Source organism: Balaenoptera physalus, assembly GCF_965194825.1.
Source record: "Balaenoptera physalus genome assembly, chromosome: X".
Taxonomy (NCBI): Eukaryota; Metazoa; Chordata; class Mammalia; order Artiodactyla; family Balaenopteridae; genus Balaenoptera; species Balaenoptera physalus.
The window spans coordinates 62,577,588-62,595,502 of record NC_138903.1 but is presented as its reverse complement, the minus strand read 5'-3'; the positions used below and the strand labels follow the sequence as shown (position 1 = coordinate 62,595,502).

The 17,915-nt window shown below is 42.0% G+C and overlaps 2 protein-coding genes across 3 annotated transcripts in view; one reads left to right on the top strand and one right to left on the bottom strand.

The window, feature by feature from the left end:
• The window catches only part of PIN4 (peptidylprolyl cis/trans isomerase, NIMA-interacting 4), a 57,349-nt gene that overhangs the window by 4,258 nt on the left and 35,176 nt on the right, over positions 1–17,915 (bottom strand). The window lies entirely within an intron of this gene.
• Positions 1–17,915, top strand: part of ERCC6L (ERCC excision repair 6 like, spindle assembly checkpoint helicase) — a 52,626-nt gene that overhangs the window by 8,765 nt on the left and 25,946 nt on the right. Inside the window, exon 1 of one of the 2 annotated variants that reach the window (XM_082445965.1) lies at positions 2–10,663. The exons of the other annotated variant lie outside the window; for it this stretch is intronic. The gene's annotated coding sequence lies outside the window, so the exon portion shown is untranslated. Of the gene's footprint in view, position 1; positions 10,664–17,915 lie in introns of those variants that run through there. 2 annotated transcript variants of the gene reach the window in all.

The window sequence follows — 17,915 nt, the reverse complement described above, 5'->3', positions numbered from 1 at the left end:
TGGGATAGGGAGGGTGGGAGGGAGACACAAGAGGGAGGAGATATGGGGATATATGTATATGTACAGCTGATTCACTTTGTTATAAAGCAGAAACTAACACACCATTTTAAAGCAATCATACTCCAATAAAGATGTTAAAAAAATAAAAGTAAAGTAAATCCATTACTTCTAAAAAAAAAAAAAAAAGACCTGAGCTTCATTAAGTCCTGAAGCCAGGTATGTGATCTCAGTTGGAAGACCTTGGGTTTTGCCCAGGTTCAAGTCCCAGCCGTGTGGGTTCGAGTCCCAATCTGAGTTTTGGCTGGGTTTGAGTCCCAGCCATGTGAGTTTGAGTCCCAGTCTGAGTTTTGGCCGGGTTTGAGTCCTGGCCGCGTGGTTTCAAATCCCAGTCTGGGTTTTGGCTGGTTTTGAGTCCCGGCACGTGGGTTCAAGTCCCAATCTGAGGTGCACGGTTTCAACAAGGCTAGTCCAAAAGGGAAAATCCCAACCAACATTCTGCCACAGGCAAAGCCCGACGCGATAGGGTACCCTGGTGTTGTCACATGTGAGCCCTGTTATTCGTCTCAACCAGTCAATGCAAGTACTGAGAAACATACATACAGACAACAAACATGGTCCCACAAACAAAAGATCAGACAAGATGTAGCCCATTTCCACTCCCAAACAGAGGACTCAAAATGGCTCGCAATGATCCGGTAGAATTTTCCCACCCTACACAAGCGAGAGTGGCTCACCCCAAAACAATACACACAAAAACACAAACGACAGATAGGCTATGGCCACACAGACAGAAACTCAGAGGAGGTATAGTTTAAAAATTCCACTTCCACTCCCGGACAAAGGCTTCCAAACAGATTGGCTCAGTTTTTGAAAGAGAACAAACCCAGATTTGGCTCTCAGGGGGCCCAGAGTGGCTCAATTGCTGCAAGGGAGTGAGGCCAAAGTGGCTAGCCCAGATGGAGTGGAGAGAATTCCCAGCCTTTCCATTCCTGTGACAAAACAATTCTAGCTGAAGAATAGTATAATAATTTAGGCCACCATACAAAGGCCACCTCTCCTCACTTTTAAGAATATACATTTGCTAAACAGAATTAAAATAGATTCACAGCTATAGGTCGACCAATCTGCCAAAATCTTCCCTAGGGGACTGTCAGATGGAGAGGAAGAGGAAGCGCTTCCCATATTGAGTCGAATTAAACAGCTATGTGCACAAAACTGAAAGCAAAACCAGAATTCTCGCCAGCCAAACGGAAGCCACACACACACACAAAACAAACAGCCCAAGGTTCAAACTGGGTTCTAAGTCCCACTAAGCTGGTGGCCTTGGTCCAAGTTGCGCCTTACAAATGGGATCTTCCTAATGGAAAATCCCCAAACGGGAACCAGAGTTCCCCCAAACGGACCAGGTCAAGCGGCCTCAGTGTGCATGCCGGGGGACTTACCAAAAATGCTGGCAGAGGTGTTGTGACGTACCTAATCCTACTTTTCTCCTTCTCCGAAATGCTTTCTCAGAACAGGAAGTCCGGGCTGATGTGGATAGAAGAGGGGGTGTTCTCAAGGCAAAGGTGGCCTTGGCAGTTGCTAGGGCAGCCTCTCTCCCGTTCTCCACCTCCATCTCGGAGTTCCGACTACTGAGATGGCAATCCGGGTATTATCGGGGTACAGCCCTATGGCAGGGTATCCCTAGTGATCTGGCCTCAGAGAAGTCCTCCAAACCTCTGCTCTCCTGAAGGAGGCTGGCGTGCAGAGAAACCTCCGAGCGTCTGATCAAGCCGAGGGGCCCCACGGGGCTGCCGGCCCACGAGTCAGATACCAGGCGAGCCCCCCAAATTTTGTTGCCGAAAAGCCGGCCTCTGTTCACCAGTGCCGAATAGAAATGTGGAGACAGAGCTTTGGAGGAGTAGAAAGGGAGTAGCTTTATTACCTTGTCAGACAAAGGGGGACACAGCGGGTAGCAGGCTCCTGCCTCAAAAAACTATGTGTCCACCCCCCCCCACCCGGAGGATTTGATGAGGAGTTTTATAACAATACTTCCCGAGGTGGGGTTGCTGACAAGATTAGGGTGTGTGTAGGGTCTCAGGTGGTCTGTCTCCTAATCTTGATGAGCTTCTCTGGTCCTTTTAATCTTGCCTCAGGTGGTTTCTTGGCTGTTTCCCCCCATTGATTAGCAACTGTTTGAATCTGCCCTTTGGAACTCAGGGAAGGTCATGGCGGCTGGAGTCTTGCCTACAAGAAACAGGGGACAAAAAGGCCTCCGTGTCCAGGAGCCCCACAGGGCCCCGCTTGGTTTCAACAACACTGCCTGTCACGCTGGCACCTGTCTCACTCACTCCACATGCTCTCTTGTGAGCATGCTCAAATGGTCTCTTTTCCACCCCCCTCAACAAGCACCCCCTTCTCTCGCAATCATCTTATACTCTCACAATCCCCACCTTTCTCACATTTCTCTGTCTCTCCTGACATTCCATCTCTCATGAGCCCTCAACTCCCCCACTCCCTCTTTTACTTCTCCTAATCTGTCTCAATCTCTCTCATCCTCTTCCAAATCCCCCCAAACCAAAACCCCCTCACACAAAGCATCGCCTTCTCTACATTCTCTCCCTTCTCTCTTGCTCATAATTCTACTCCTTGGCACAATCCTTCTCTCACAGTTTCTCTGTCTCTCTTTCTTCCTCCTTCTCTCCTCTCACTTTTTTGTCCCTCTCCCTCCCTGTTTCTTTGCCTCTCCTGTCCAAGAGATGAAAGTGAACTGAGACTTGCTGTCATACACTCTGCACGTTTTCCTTTTGCCACACCTTCATCTTCTGTCGCATACAATGACTCTGTCACACACTCTCTGTGTCAGTCATGCTCTCCCTTGGTGATGCCCGCCCACGAGCTCCTCTCTCGCCTACCGCCCCCTTGTGCTCTCTGTACCCCCTGCTTGCTTCCACTCTGTGTTGTCCCTCTCCCCCTGTTGCCCCCTCTTTCTCTTTTTCTGGCATTCCCTCCCTCCCTCTCTCCCTCCCCTGCCTCTGTCTCTTTCTGTTGTCCATTACCTCTTTCTCTGTGTCACCCACCTCTGTCACCTGCTCTACCTCTCTGGCACTCATAATTCTCTCTCTCTCTCTCGTTCTCTCCCTCTCTCCCATTATCTCTCTGTCACCTACCACCCCCTCCTCTCTGTCACCCACCTGTTCACACTCTCAACTACCTGCTCACACTGTCATCCATTCGTTCTCACCCACTTACTCTTTGTCTCTCTGTCAGCCTCCCCACTCTGTACCTCTGTACCCCCTTTCTCTGTCACCCACCATCTCTGTCATCTACTCTCTACCTCTATTACCCATTCTCTTTCTGTTACCCACTCTTTCCCTGTTACCCACTTTCTTTCTCTGTTACCCACTCCCTTATTCAGTCACCCATCCTCTTTTTTTCTCTGTCACTGTATCATTCTGGGTCCAATCAGGAGGTAGAAACCATACAGCATATTAAAACAGAAATTTTAAAGTACGAGTTATTAAACTGATAAATGAGTAGCTATAAGAAATAGGGAAACTCCATATGGCGCCCTAGGACTAAGGGAGAGTACCCAAGGAAGGACAAACTTGGAAGGAGGCCCTCTCCCCAAGGCTGAAGTTCAGACCTCCTTGGAGAAGGTATAGTTCAGCCCACTGGATAGCAGAGAAGTGTGCTGGCTTGCCCAGGCTGGAGCTGGTCTGCACTCCCTGGGCTCATAGGAAGCAACCTTCTGGAGTGCAGGTGGGGAGCAGGCTATCAGCAACCCATGGTGTAGGAGTGCAGAAGGGGCGGGACCTGGGGCACAGGCAGCTGCTGGGGTGGCTGGTTCCCATGTAGAGAGGGCTGCAAGAAGGTTATCGCCAGGCCAGGTGGAGACTTCAAGGTCGTTGAAAGACTGTGTGTTCTGGGTGGGTGACTGTGTGTCACTTGGTTGACCCCCTGTGCAGCGGCAGCTGGCAACTTCAGGAGAGCCCTCTCCTCCTGTAGTGTCCCTCAGGCGTCCTCTACTGAGAAAGCTTAACATCATGCTGGCTGTAGAGGAGAGATGCTTAAAGGAATTCTGTCATTATCACAGAGCAGGTATTGAGGGGTGAATTTGGAACTGAGAGGCAATAAATGATGACTGGCAGAGTTATCTGACCTCTATTTATCTGTCATCCAACCTCTCTCCCGTGTCACTCACTGTGTCACCCTCTCTGTTACTCACTTGCTTTTACTCTGTGTTGTCAGCGCTCTCTTGCTGTCACCCATCTGCTTTCTATTCTCTATCTCACCCACTTTCTTCTATCATTCTACTCCAACTGCTTTTGTCAAGGTCGACTTTCATAAATCTAATGGTGAGTTCATAATCTTCCTCTTCCTTGACCCACCAGTAGTACTTGACAGAATTGATCACTTCTCCACAAAATGCTAGATTCATTTGGCCACCAGGACCCCTCACTCTCCTGACTTTCTTCCTACCTCACTGGTTGCTGCTTCTTAGATTCTGCTGATTTCTTCTCATATCCCCAGTTGCTTTTGCTTTTTCTTCTAATGTACTTTATTTAAAAAAATTGTTTTTGAAAGTCTAGTTTTATTTATTTATTTATTTTAAAGTTTACTTATTTATTTATTTTTGGCTGCATTGGGTCTTCGTTGCTGTGTGTGGGCTTTCTTTAGTTGCGGCGAGTGGGGGCTACTTTTTGTTGTGTTGCGCGGGTTTCTCATTGCGGTGGCTTCTCTTGTGGAGCACGGGCTCTAGGTGCACGGGCTTCAGTAGTTGTGGTGCGTGGGCTCAGTAGTTGCGGCACACGGGCTTAGTTGCTCTGCGGCATGTGGGATCTTCCTGGACCAGGGCTCGAACCTGTGTCCCCCGCACTGGCAGGCTGATTCTTTTTTTTTTTTTAAAGGCACTGCTTAAACATTTTTTTTTTTTATAATTTAGTCTTGCTTGATTTCCCTTTGCTCACTTTTTAAAAAAATTTTACTTATTTATTTATTTTTATTTATGGCTGTGTTGGGTCTTCGTTTCTGTGCGAGGGCTTTCTCTAGTTGCGGCAAGTGGGGGCCACTCTTCATCGCAGTGCGCGGGCCTCTCATTATCGCGGCCTCTCTTGTTGTGGAGCACAGGCTCCAGATGCGCAGGCTCAGTAATTGTGGCTCACGGGCCCAGCCGCTCTGCAGCATGCGGGATCTTCCCAGACCAGGGCTAGAACCCGCGTCCCCTGCATTGGCAGGCAGACTCTCAACCACTGCGCCACCAGGGAAGCACAACATTTTTTTTTAAATTTATTTTATTTATTTATTTTTGGCTATGTTGGTTCTTTGCTGCTGCGCATGGGCTTTCTCTAGTTGTGGCGAGCGGAGGCTACTCTTTGTTGCGGTGCATGGGCTTCTCATTGTGGTGGCTTCTCTTGTTGCGGAGCACGGGCTCTAGGTGTGCGGGTTTCAGTAGTTGTGGCTCATGGGCTCAGTAGTTGTGGCTTGTAGGCTCAGTAGTTGTGGCTCTTGGGCTCTAGAGCGCAGGCTCAGTAGTTGTGGTGCACGGGCTTAGTTGCTCTGCAGCATGTGGGATCTTCCCGCACCAGGGCTTGAACCTGTGTCCCCTGCATTGGCAGGTGGATTCTTAACCACGGTGCCACCAGGGAAGCCCCTGGCTGATTCTTAACCACTGCGCCACCAGGGAAGTCTCTTTTTATTTTTTAGAAAATATTTTATTTATTTATTTGGCTATGCCAGGTCTTAGTTGCAGTGTGTGGGATCGCGGGAACTTTGTTGCGGCATGTGGGATCTTTAGTTGCGGCATGCAGGTCTTAGTTGCGGCATGTGGGATCTAGTTCCCTGACCAGAGATCAAACCCAGGCCCCCTGCATTGGGAGCTCGGAGTCTTAACCACTGGACCACCAGGGAAGTCCCTAATGTACTTTATTTTTACTTATTTATTTTTTAGATTTAATTAAATTTATTTTTTTGTTTTTGTTTTTTTTGGTTTTTGGGTTTTTTTTGGCTGCGTTGGGTCTTTGCTGCTGCGCGCGGGCTCTCCCCAGTTGCGGCGAGTGGGGGCCACTCCTCATTGAGGTGCACGGACCTCTCCTTGCGGTGGCCTCTCGTTGCGGAGCACGGGCCCCAGGTGTGTGGGCTTCAGTAGTTGCGGCATGCGGGCTCAGTAGCTGTGGCTCACAGTCTCCAGAGTGCAGGCTCAGCAGCTGTGGTGCATGGGCCCAGTTGCTCTGTGGCATGTGGGATCCTCCTGGACCAGGGATCGAACCTGTGTCCCCTGCATTGGCAGGTGGATTCCCAACCACTGCGCCACCAGTGAAGTCCTATATTTTAATTTTTAAAAAAATATTTATTTATTTTTGGCTGCATTGGGTCTTAGTTGCAGCACATGGGCTCTCTAGTTGTGGTGTGCAGACTCAGTAGTTGTGGCATGCGGGCTTAGTTGCCCCGTGGCATGTGGGATCTTAGTTCCCCGACCAGGGATCGAACCTGTGTCCCCTGCATTGGAAGGCGGATTCTTAACCACTCGACCAGCAGGGAAGTCCCTACTGTACTTTAAAGTAAATTCTCAGGCATCATAGTATTTCATCCTTAAATATTTCAGTATGTGTCTCTAAAAAAGAACATATTCTTACAAAACCACTGTACCATATCACGCTTAACAAAATAAATTAATTCTTTGATATCAGCTAATACACAGTTCATATTTGCATTTTTCAAATGGTCTTAAGTCTTTTAATAATTGGTTTGTTTGAATCAGGATCCAAAGAAGTTCTACAAGCTGCATTTGGTTATATTTCGTAAGCCTCTTTTTTTTTTTTTAAGATAACACTTTAGTTTTAAAAAAACTTTTTATTGGCGTATAGTTGATTTACAATGTTGTGTTAGTTTCAGGTGTACAGCAAAGTGAATCAGTTATACATATATCCACTCTCTTTTGTTTTTTACAAATTATTTATTCATTTATTTGGCTGCTCCGGGTCTTAGTTGTGGCACTCGGGATCTTCATTGTGGCATGCGGGATCTTTAGTTGCAGCACGCAGGATCTAGTTCCCTGACCAAGGATCGAACCGGGCCCCCTGCACTGGGAGTGTGGAGTCTTTTTTTTTAAAATTAATTAATTTATTTGGCTGCATCAGGTCTTAGTTGTGGCACACGGGATCTTCATTGCGGCATGTGGGATCTTTCGTTGCAGCGTGCGGGCTCACTAGTTGTGGCACATGAGCTCTAGAGCATGTGGGCTCAGTAGTTGCATCGTGCAGGCTTAGTTGCCCTGCGGCATGTGGGATCTTACTTCCCCGACCAGGGATTGAACCCACGTCCCCTGCATTGGAAGGCGGATTCTTAACCACTCGACCACCAGGGAAGTCCCAGGAGCACGGAGTCTTAACCACTGGACCATCAGGGAAGTCCCTCCAGTCTTTTTTAGATTCTTTTCTTAAGCATCTTTTAATCTAGAAAAGTCCCTCCCCACATTTATTTCTATGCCAATGATTTGGATTAGTCTGTAGTGTCATTAGTTTGTTCTTCTATCTCCTGTAATTTAAATTTAAAGGCCTGATAAATGAATGGATAAAGAAAATGTGACACACACACATACACACAGACACACACACACACAGGAATATTATTCAGCCATAAAAAAGAGTGAATTCTTGCCATTTGCGACAATATAGATGGACCTTGGGGGCATTATGCTAAGTGAAATAAGTCAGACAGAGAAAGACGAATACTGTATGATCTCACTTATATGTGGGATCTAAAACAAAAACAAAACCAAGTTCATAGATAACAGAGAACAGATTGGTGGTTCCTGGAGTTGAGGGGTGGGCGAAATGGATGCAGGGGGTCAAAAGGTACAAACTTCCAGTTATAAAATAAATAAATCCTGGGATATAATGTACAGTGTGGTGACTATAGTTAATAATACTGTATTGCATATTTGAAAGTTGCTAAGAGAGTAAATCTTAAAAATTCTCATCACAAGAAAAAATCTGTAATTATGTATGGTGACAGATGGTAACTAGACTTATTGTGGTGATCATTTTACAGTATATACAAATATTGAGTCATTATGTTGTACACCTGAAACTAATATAATGCTGTATGTCGATTATACCTCAATAAAAATTTTTTTTAAAAACTATTCTAGAGCCAAAACAAAAAGATTTAAGGTTCAATATTTTTGACATGAATACTTCATAGGTGAGGTCATGTACTGCCTATTGCATCATATCAGGAAGCATATAATGTCTGATTTTCCTACTTTTAGTAATTTTATGATTGATCAATGGGTTCAGGTACTCATAGGCTGATCACTCTTTGCAAAGTTGCATTTCCCCCCTTGTGATGAATATATAATATGTCGGGGATACTTTAGCATCCTGTGGATACCCAGTTCCCCAGCAACCTTTCATCCATTGAAAATCATTGCCCAAATCAGTTATTTCATTAGGGATTACAAGTGATGGTTTTCTAATTTCACCATTCTTTCTGTATTCATTAGCTGGAATTCATCTGTTAATGTTGGAGTGTTGGAATGCCATGTCATTTTTTTTTTAAATTATACTCCTTCCTTTGGTGATCTTATTCAGGTTCTTGGTTTTAAATCCCGTCTTTATGTTGAGAATGTTCACATTTTTGTCTTTTGTCCTGACCTCGTCTGAACTCCAGACTCCTGTATCTAGCTGCTTACTTGACATCTCTACTTGATAATAGACATATCAAACTTAACTCATCCAAAAGCAGAGGGCAAAAACCATGTGTTCTCAATAGGTACAGAAAAAGCATTTGACTAAATCTAGCATCCTGTAATAATAAAAACACTCAACAAGCTAGGAATACAACATAACTTCCACAGCCTGATCAAGGGTATCTACAGAAACCTACAGCTAACATTATGCTTAATGGTGAAAGACTGAAAGCTTTCCCCCCTTATATCAGGAACAAGATAAGGATGTCTGCTCTCGCCAGTTCTTTTTTTTTTTAAATTGAAGTATAGTTAAATTACAATATTGTGTTAGTTTCAGGTGTATAGCATAGTGATTCAATATTTTTGCAGATTATACTCCATTATAGGTTATCACAAGATAATGGGTATAATTCCCTTTGCTATACAGTTTATATCCTTGTTGCTTATCTATTTTATATATAGTAGTTTATATCTGTTAATCCCATACCCCTAAGTTTTCCCTCCCCAGTTCCCTATCCCCTTTGGTAAACACAAATTTGTTTTCTGTATCGGAGTCTGTTTCTGTTTTGTATATACATTGATTTGTATTATTTTTTTAGATTCCACATATAAGTGATATCATACAGTATTTGTCTTTCTCTGTCTTATTTCACTAAGCATAATATTCTCTATGTCCATCCACATTGCTGCAAATGGCAGCATTTCATTCTTTTTTATGGTTAATAGTCCTGTGTGTGTGTATACACACACGTATATATGTGTGTATATACATATATATGTATATACACATACATACACACATACCATATCTTCTTAATCCAATAGTCTGTTGATGGGCAGTTGGGTTACTTCTGTGTCTTGGCTATTGTAAATAGTGCTGCTATGAGCATTGGGTTGCGTGTCTCTTTTTTTAAATTTTTAAATTTTATTTTATTTATTTTTTTATACAGCAGATTCTTATTAGTCATCAATTTTATACACATCACTGTATACATGTCAATCCCAGTCGCCCAATTCATTAAAACCCCACCCCCAACCCCCGCGGCTTTCCCCCCTTGGTGTCCATACGTTTGTTCTCTACATCTGTCTCAATTTCTGCCCTGCAAACCGGTTCATCTGTACCATTTTTCTAGGTTCCACATATATTCATTAATATACGAAGTTTGTTTTTCTCTTTCTGACTTACTTAACTCTGTATGACACTCTCTAGATCCATCCATGTCTCAACAAAGGACCCAATTTCGTTCCTTTTTATGGCTGAGTAATATTGCATTGTATATATGTACCACATCTTCTTTATCCATTCGTCTGTCGATGGGCATTTACGTTGCTTCCATGACCTGGCTATTATAAATAGTGCTGCAGTGAACATTGGGGTGCATGTGTCTTTTTGAATTATGGTTTTCTCTGGATATATGCCCAGTAGTGGGATTGCTGGGTCATATGGTAATTCTATTTTTAGTTTTTTAAGGAACCTCCATACTGTTCTCCGTAGTGGCTGTAACAATTTACATTCCCACCAACAGGGCAAGAGGGTTCCCATTTCTCTACACCCTCTCCAGCATTTGTTGTTTGTAGATTTTCCGATGATGCCCATTCTAACTGGTGTGAGATGATCCTCATTGTAGTTTTGATTTGCATTTCTCTAATAATTAGTGATGCTGAGCAGCTTTTCATGTGCTTCTTGGCCATCTGTATGTCTTCTTTGGAGAAATGTCTATTTAGGTCTTCTGCCCATTTTTGGATTGGGGTGTTTGTTTTTTTAATATTGAGCTGCATGAGCTGTTTATATATTTTGGAGATTAATCCTTTGTCCGTTGATTCGTTTGCAAATATTTTCTCCCATTCTGAGGGTTGTCTTTTCGTCTTGTTTATGGTTTCCTTTGCTGTGAAAAAGCTTTTTTTAAGTTTTATTAGGTCCCATTTGTTTATTTTTGTTTTTATTTCCATTACTGTAGGAGGTGGATCAAAAAAGATCTTGCTGTGATATATGTCAAAGAGTGTTCTTCCTATGTTTTCCTCTAAGAGTTTTATAGTGTCCGGTCTTACATTTAGGTCTCGAATCCATTTTGAATTTATTTTTGTGTATGGTGTTAGAGAGTGTTCTAATTTCATTCTTTTACATGTAGCTGTCCAGTTTTCCCAGCATCACTTATTGAAGAGACTGTCTTTTCTCCACTGTATATCTTTGCCTCCTTTGTCATAGATTAGTTGACCATAGGTGCGTGGGTTTATCTCTGGGCTTTCTATCTTGTTCCATTGGTCTGTGTTTCTGTTTTTGTGTCACTACCATATTGTCTTGATTACTGTAGCTTTGTAGTATAGTCTGAAGTCAGGGACTCTGATTCCTCCAGCTCCATTTTTCTTTCTCAAGATTGCTTTGGGTATTCGGGGTCTTTTGTATCTCCATACAGATTTTAAGATTTTTTGTTCTAGTTCTGTAAAAAATGCCATTGGTAATTTGATAAGGATTTCATTGAATCTGTAGATTGCTTTGGTTAGTATAGTCATTTTCACAGTATTGATTCTTCCAATCCAAGAACATGGTATATCTCTCCATCTGTTGGTGTCATCTTTAATTTCTTTCATCAGTGTCTTATAGTTTTCTGCATACAGGTCTTTTGTCTCCCAAGGTAGGTTTATTCCTAGGTATTTTATTCTTTTTGTTGCAATGGGAAATGGGAGTGTTTCCTTAATTTCTCTTTCAGATTTTTCATCATTAGTGTATACGAATGCAAGAGATTTCTGTGCATTCATTTTGTATCCTGCAGCTTTACCAAATTCATTAATTAGCTCTAGTAGTTTTCTGGTGGCATCTTTAGGATTCTCTATGTATAGTATCATGCCATCTGCAAACAGTGACAGTTTTACTTCTTCTTTTCCAATTTGTATTCCTTTTATTTATTTTTCTTCTCTGATTGCCGTGGCTAGGACTTCCAAAACTGTTGAATAATAGTGGTGAGAGTGGACATCCTTGTCTTGTTCCTGATCTTAGAGGAAATGCTTTCAGTTTTTCACCATTGAGAATGATGTTTGTTGTGGGTTTGTCATATATGGCCTTTATTATGTTGAGGTTGGTTCCCTCTATGCCCACTTTCTGGAGAGTTTTTATCATAAATGGGTGTTGAATTTTGTCAAAAGCTTTTTCTGCATCTATTGAGATGATCATATGGTTTTTATTCTTCAATTTGTTAATATGGTGTATCACACTGATTGATTTGCATATATTGAAGAATCCTTGCATACCTGGGATAAATCCCACTTGATCATGGTGTATGATCCTTTTAATGTGTTGTTGGATTCTGTTTGCTAGTCTTTTGTTGAGGATTTTTGCATCTATATTCATGAGTGATTTTGGTCTGTAATTTTCTTTTTTTGTAGTATCTTTGTCTGGTTTTGGTATCAGGGTGATGGTGGCCTCATAGAATGAGTTTGGGAGTGTTCCTTCCTACACAATTTTTTGGAAGAGTTTGAGAAGGATGGGTGTTAGCTCTTCTCTAAATGTTTGATAGAATTCACCTGTGAAGCCATCTGGTCCTGGACTTTTGTTTGTTGGAAGATTTTTAATCACAGTTTCAATCTTACTACTTGTGATTGGTCTGTTCATATTTTCTATTTCTTCCTGGTTCAGTCTTGGAAGGTTGTACCTTTCTAAGAATTTGTCCATTTCTTCCAGGTTGTCCTTTTTTTTGGCATAGAGTTTTTGGCATAGTAGTTTTTGGCATAGTAGTCTGTTAGGATGCTTTGTATTTCTGCAGTGTCTGTTGTAACTTCTCCTTTTTCATTTCTGATTTTATTGATTTGAGTCCTCTCCCTCTTTTTCTTGATGAGTCTGGCTAATGCTTTATCAATTTTGTTTATCTTCTCAAAGAACCAGCTTTTAGTTTTATTGATCTTTGCTATTGATTTCTTTGTTTCTATTTCATTTATTTCTGCTCTGTTCTTTATGATTTCCTTCCTTCTGCTAACTTTGGGTTCTGTTTGTTCTTCTTTCTCTAGTTCCTTTAGGTGTAAGGTTAGATTATTTATTTCAGATTTTTCTTGTTTCTTGAGGTAGGCTTTTATAGCTGTAAAGTTCCCTCTTACAACTGCTTTAGCTGCATCCCATAGGTTTTGGATCGTCGTGTTTTCATTGTCATTTGTCTCTAGGTATTTTTTGATTTCGTCTTTGATTTCTTCAGTGATCTCTTGGTTAGTTAGTAACGTATTGTTTAGCCTCCATGTGTTTGTGTTTTTTACGTTTTATTCCTTGTAATTCATTTCTAATCTCATAGCGTTGTGGTCACAGAAGATGCTGGATATGATTTCAATTTTCTTAAATTTACTGAGGCTTGATTTGTGACCCAAGATGTGATCTATCCTGGAGAATGTTCAGTGCACACTTGAGAAGAAAGTGTAATCAGTTTTTGGATGGAATGTCCTATAAATATCAATTAAATCTATCTGGTCTATTGTGTCATTTAAAGCTTCTGTTTCCTTATTTATTTTCATTTTGGATGATCTGTGCATTGGTGTAACTGAGGTGTTAAAGTTCCCCACTACTATTGTGTTACTGTCGATTTCCTCTTTTATAGCTGTTAGCAGTTGCCTTATGTATTGAGGTGCTCCTATGTTGGGTGCATATATATTTATAATTGTTATATCTTCTTCTTGGATTGATCCCCTGATCATTATGTAGTGTCCTTCCTTGTCTCTTGTAACATTCTTTATTTTAAAGTCTATTTTATCTGATATGAGTATTGCTACTCCAGCTTTCTTTTGATTTCCATCTGCATGGAATATCTTTTTCCATCCCCTCCCTTTCAGTCTGTATGTGTCCCTAGGTCTGAAGTGGGTCTCTTGTAGACAGCATATATATGGGTCTTGTTTTTGTATCCATTCAGCAAGCCTGTGTCTTTTGGTTGGAGCATTTAATCCATTCACGTTTAAGGTAATTATCGATATGTATGTTCCTATGACCATTTTCTTAATTGTTTTGGGTTTGTTTTTGTAGGTCCTTTTCTTCTCTTGTGTTTCCCACTTAGAGAAGTTCCTTTAGCATTTGTTGTAGAGCTGGTTTGGTGGTGCTGAATTCTCTTAGCTTTTGCTTGTCTGTAAAGCTTTTGATTTCTCCATCAAATCTGAATGAGATCTTTGCCGGGTAGAGTAATCTTGGTTGTAGTTTCTTCCCTTTCATCACTTTAAGTATATCATGCCACTCCCTTCTGGCTTGTAGAGCTTCTGCTGAGAAATCAGCTGTTAACGTTATGGGAGTTCCCTTGTATGTTATTTGTCGTTTTTCCCTTGTTGCTTTCAATAATTTTTCTTTGTCTTTAATTTTTGCCAATTTGATTACTATGTGTCTTCACGTGTTTCTCCTTGGGTTTATCCTGTATGGGACGTGCTGCACTTCCTGGACTTGGGTGGCTATTTCCTTTCCCATATTAGGGAAGTTTTTGACTATAATCTCTTCAAATGTTTTCTCGGGTCCTTTCTCTCTCTCTTCTCCTTCTGGGACCCCTATAATGCGAATGTTGTTGTGTTTAATGTTGTCCCAGAGGTCTCTTAGGCTGTCTTCATTTCTTTTCATTCTTTTTTCTTTATTTTGTTCCGCAGCAGTGAATTCCATCTTTCTGTCTTCCAGGTCACTTATCTGTTCTTCTGGCTCAGGTATTCTGCTATTGATTCCTTCTAGTATAGTTTTTATTTCAGTAATTGTATTGTTCATCTCTGTTTGTTTGTTCTTTAATTTTTCTAGGTTTTTGTTAAACATTTCTTGCATCTTCTCGATCTTTGCCTCCATTGTTTTTCCGAGGTCCTGGATCATCTTCACTATCATTATTCTGAATTCTTTTTCTGGAAGGCTGCCTATCTCCACTTCATTTAGTTGTGTTTCTGGGGTTTTATCTTGTTCCTTCACCTGGTACAAAGTCCTCTGCCTTTTTATTTTTTCTGTCTTTCTGTGTACGTGGTTTTCGTTCCACAGGCTGCAGGATTGTAGTTTTTCTTGCTTCTGCTGTCTTCCCTCTGGTGGATGAGGCTATCTAAGAGGCTTTTGCAAGTTTCCTGATGGGAGGGACTGGTGGTGGGTAGAGCTGACTGTTGCTCTGGTGGGCAGAGCTCAGTAAAACTTTAATCTGCTTGACTGTTGTTGGGTGGGGCTGGGTTCCCTCCCTGTTGGTTGGTTGGCCTGAGGCAACCCAACACTGGAGCCTACCTGGGCTCTTTGGTGGGGCTAATGGCATACTCTGGGAGGACTCACGCCAAGGAGTACTTCCCAGAACTTTTGCTGCCAGTGTCCTTGTCCCCACGTTCAGCCTCAGCCACCCCCTGCCTCTGCATGAGACCCTCCAACACTAGCAGGTAGGTCTGGTTCAGTCTCCCCTGGGGTCACTGCTCCTTCCCCTGGGTCCCGATGCGCACACTACTTGGTGTGTGCCTTCCAAGAGGGCACAAACAGAGTCTCTGTTTCCCCCAGTCCTGTCAAAGTACTGCAATCAAATCCCGCTAGCCTTCAAAGTCTGATTGTCTAGGAATTCCTCCTCCCATTGCCGGACCCCCAGGTTGGGAAGACTGACGTGGGGCTCAGAACCTTCACTCCAGTGGGTGGACTTCTGTGGTATAAGTGTTCTCCAGTCTGTGAGTCACCCACACCGCAGTTATGGGATTTGATTTTTCTGTGATTGTGCCCCTCCTACCATCTCATTGTGGCATCGCCTTTGTCTTTGGATGTGGGGTATCTTTTTTGGTGAGTTCCAGTGTCTTCCTGGCAATGATTGTCCAGCAGCGAGTTGTGATTCTGGTGTTCTCACAAGAGGGAGTGAGAGCACGTCCTTCTACTCCGCCATCTTGGTTCAGGGCCCTTGCGTGTATTTTTTTGAATTAGTGTTTCCGTTTTTTCCAGATACCCAGGAGTGGAATTGCTGGATCATATGGTATTTCTATTTTTAGTTTTGTAAGGAACCTCCATACTGTTTCTCACAGTGGCTGCACCAATTTACATCCCCACCAACAGTGTACAAGGGTTCCCTTTTCTCCACATTCTCTCCAACATTTGTTATTTGTAGACTTTTTGAAGATAGCCATTCTAACAGGTGTGATGTGATACCTTATTGTGGTTTTGCATTTCTCTAATAATTAGCGATGTTGAGCATCTTTTCATATGCCTGTTAGCCATCTCTTTGTCTTCTTTGGAAAAATATCTATTCAGGTCTTCTGCCCATTTTTTGATTGGGTGCTCTCACCACTTCTATTCAACATTATAATTTGTTATGATTCAACACTATAATAGAGGTTCAAGCCAGGGCAATTAGGCAAGAAGAAGAAATAAAAGGCATGCAGATTGGAAAGAATGAAGTCAAATGATCTGTATTTGCAGATGACATGATCTTTTATATAGAAAACCCTAATGAATCTACAAAAAAAACTGTAGAGCTAATAAATGAGTTCAGTAAAGTTGCAGTATGCAAAGATCAGTATTCAAAATTCAGTTGTATTTATCTACACAGCAATGAAGGAAATTAAGAAAACAATCCATTTACAATAGCACCACAAAGAATAAAATGTTTAGGAATAAATTTAATCAAGGAATTGCAAGAGTTGTATACTGAAAACTACATTGTTGCAAGAGGTTCAAGAAAGCCTAATTAAATGGAACGATAGCCAGTGTTCATGGGTTGGAAGACTTAATATTGTTATGATGGCAGTACTCCTCTCAAGTGATAGACAAATTCCAATGCAATATCAAGCAAAATCCTAGCTGTTTTTTTTCCCCCAGAAACTGACAAGCTATTATAAAAGCCGTGTGTAAATGCAGAGGACCCAGAATATCCAAAACAATCTTGAAAAATAACAAAGTTGGAGGACTCACTGTACCTGATATCAAAGCTTACTACAACTATAGTAGTCAGGACACTGTGGTACTTATATAAATATATAAGTATAGGCATAGAGATCAATGGAATTGAACTGAGAGTCCAGATTCTTCTTTCTTGTAACAACATACAGCACCCATACTTCAGGCATTTGCTAGGTGTAGGTGATTATGGTTGCTATTGTGTTTTGTTGTCTTGGTTTTTTGTCTGCTCAGCAAGCTTTCACATCCACCTTCTTCTAGTGGTAGAGCTTATCCTTTGGCCACTAGGGTGGGCAAGTAACATTCTTTAACATTTTGTTCTGAAAATAAGACATATATAGGAAAATGTATAAAATGTAAATATTCAACTTAATGAATTATTATTGTAACCACTACCTAGGTCATGGTTTGTTTTTAGATTTATGTTCTTGTCTTAATGGAAAGTCTTATCTACTTCCCCACTGAGGTGGCCTGAAGGTGAACTGAAGGCAAACTTGAGGGTTCAGGACTTTTTTCCAGACAACCCTAGGTTTATTCAGATTCTGGATTAATTGCTTGCTTGAAGCCCCATAGTTTTTCACTCCAATGCAGTGGTTAACCAGATAACCTTGGGCTGGAAGATTGGGGGCTGGAGGCACCAAAGTTCTTTTCTACCATAAAAGAACTTTTTAAAAAAAATCTATCTATTTATTTATTTTTTTATTTGGCTGCACCAGGTCTTAGTCGCAGCTTGCTGGCTCCTTAGTTGCAGCACATGGTCTCCTTAGTTGCAGCAGGCAGGCTCCTTAGTGTGGCATGCAAACTCTTAGTTGTAGCCTGCATGTAGGATCTAGTTCCCTGACCAGGGATCAAACCCGGGCCCCCTGCATTGGGAGTGTGGCGTCTTATCCACTGAGCCACCAGGGAAGTCCCCATAAAAGAACTTAATATTGTTCCTGGAGAATTTTTCATTTTTAGTTAGACTTTATCTCAAAGGGCCGGTCAGGATGTTAGCCACCAAATGCTCCCCCAAATAATGAAAATATTTTTCCTGATGAGGAGCATTAGCTGGTATGATCCATCTGGATGCCAAAGCACATCCTCTGTGCCAGAATAAAAGATAATTTTGGTTTTGGCATAATTATTAATTAGCTGCTTTTTCTGGAGTAATTAGGAGCAGGTTCAGCTGCTTTCTAAGGGCATGTTAACATGCAAGATGATGCTATCTTCCTATTTATTCTGGTAGGAGAGTATTTGCCCAATTCAACCAAAATTTTCAGGTCTTAAATTACAAAGGAGGTAGACTAGATCCCTGTCTGCCTTTACTCACTTTAAAATAGGCCTTGCTCTTCCTGCCTGTTTATATTCTCTTTGTGACAGGATACAAAGGACCTGAAAGCACTAGGAACCTTGGATCTCTTTTGGGCCATA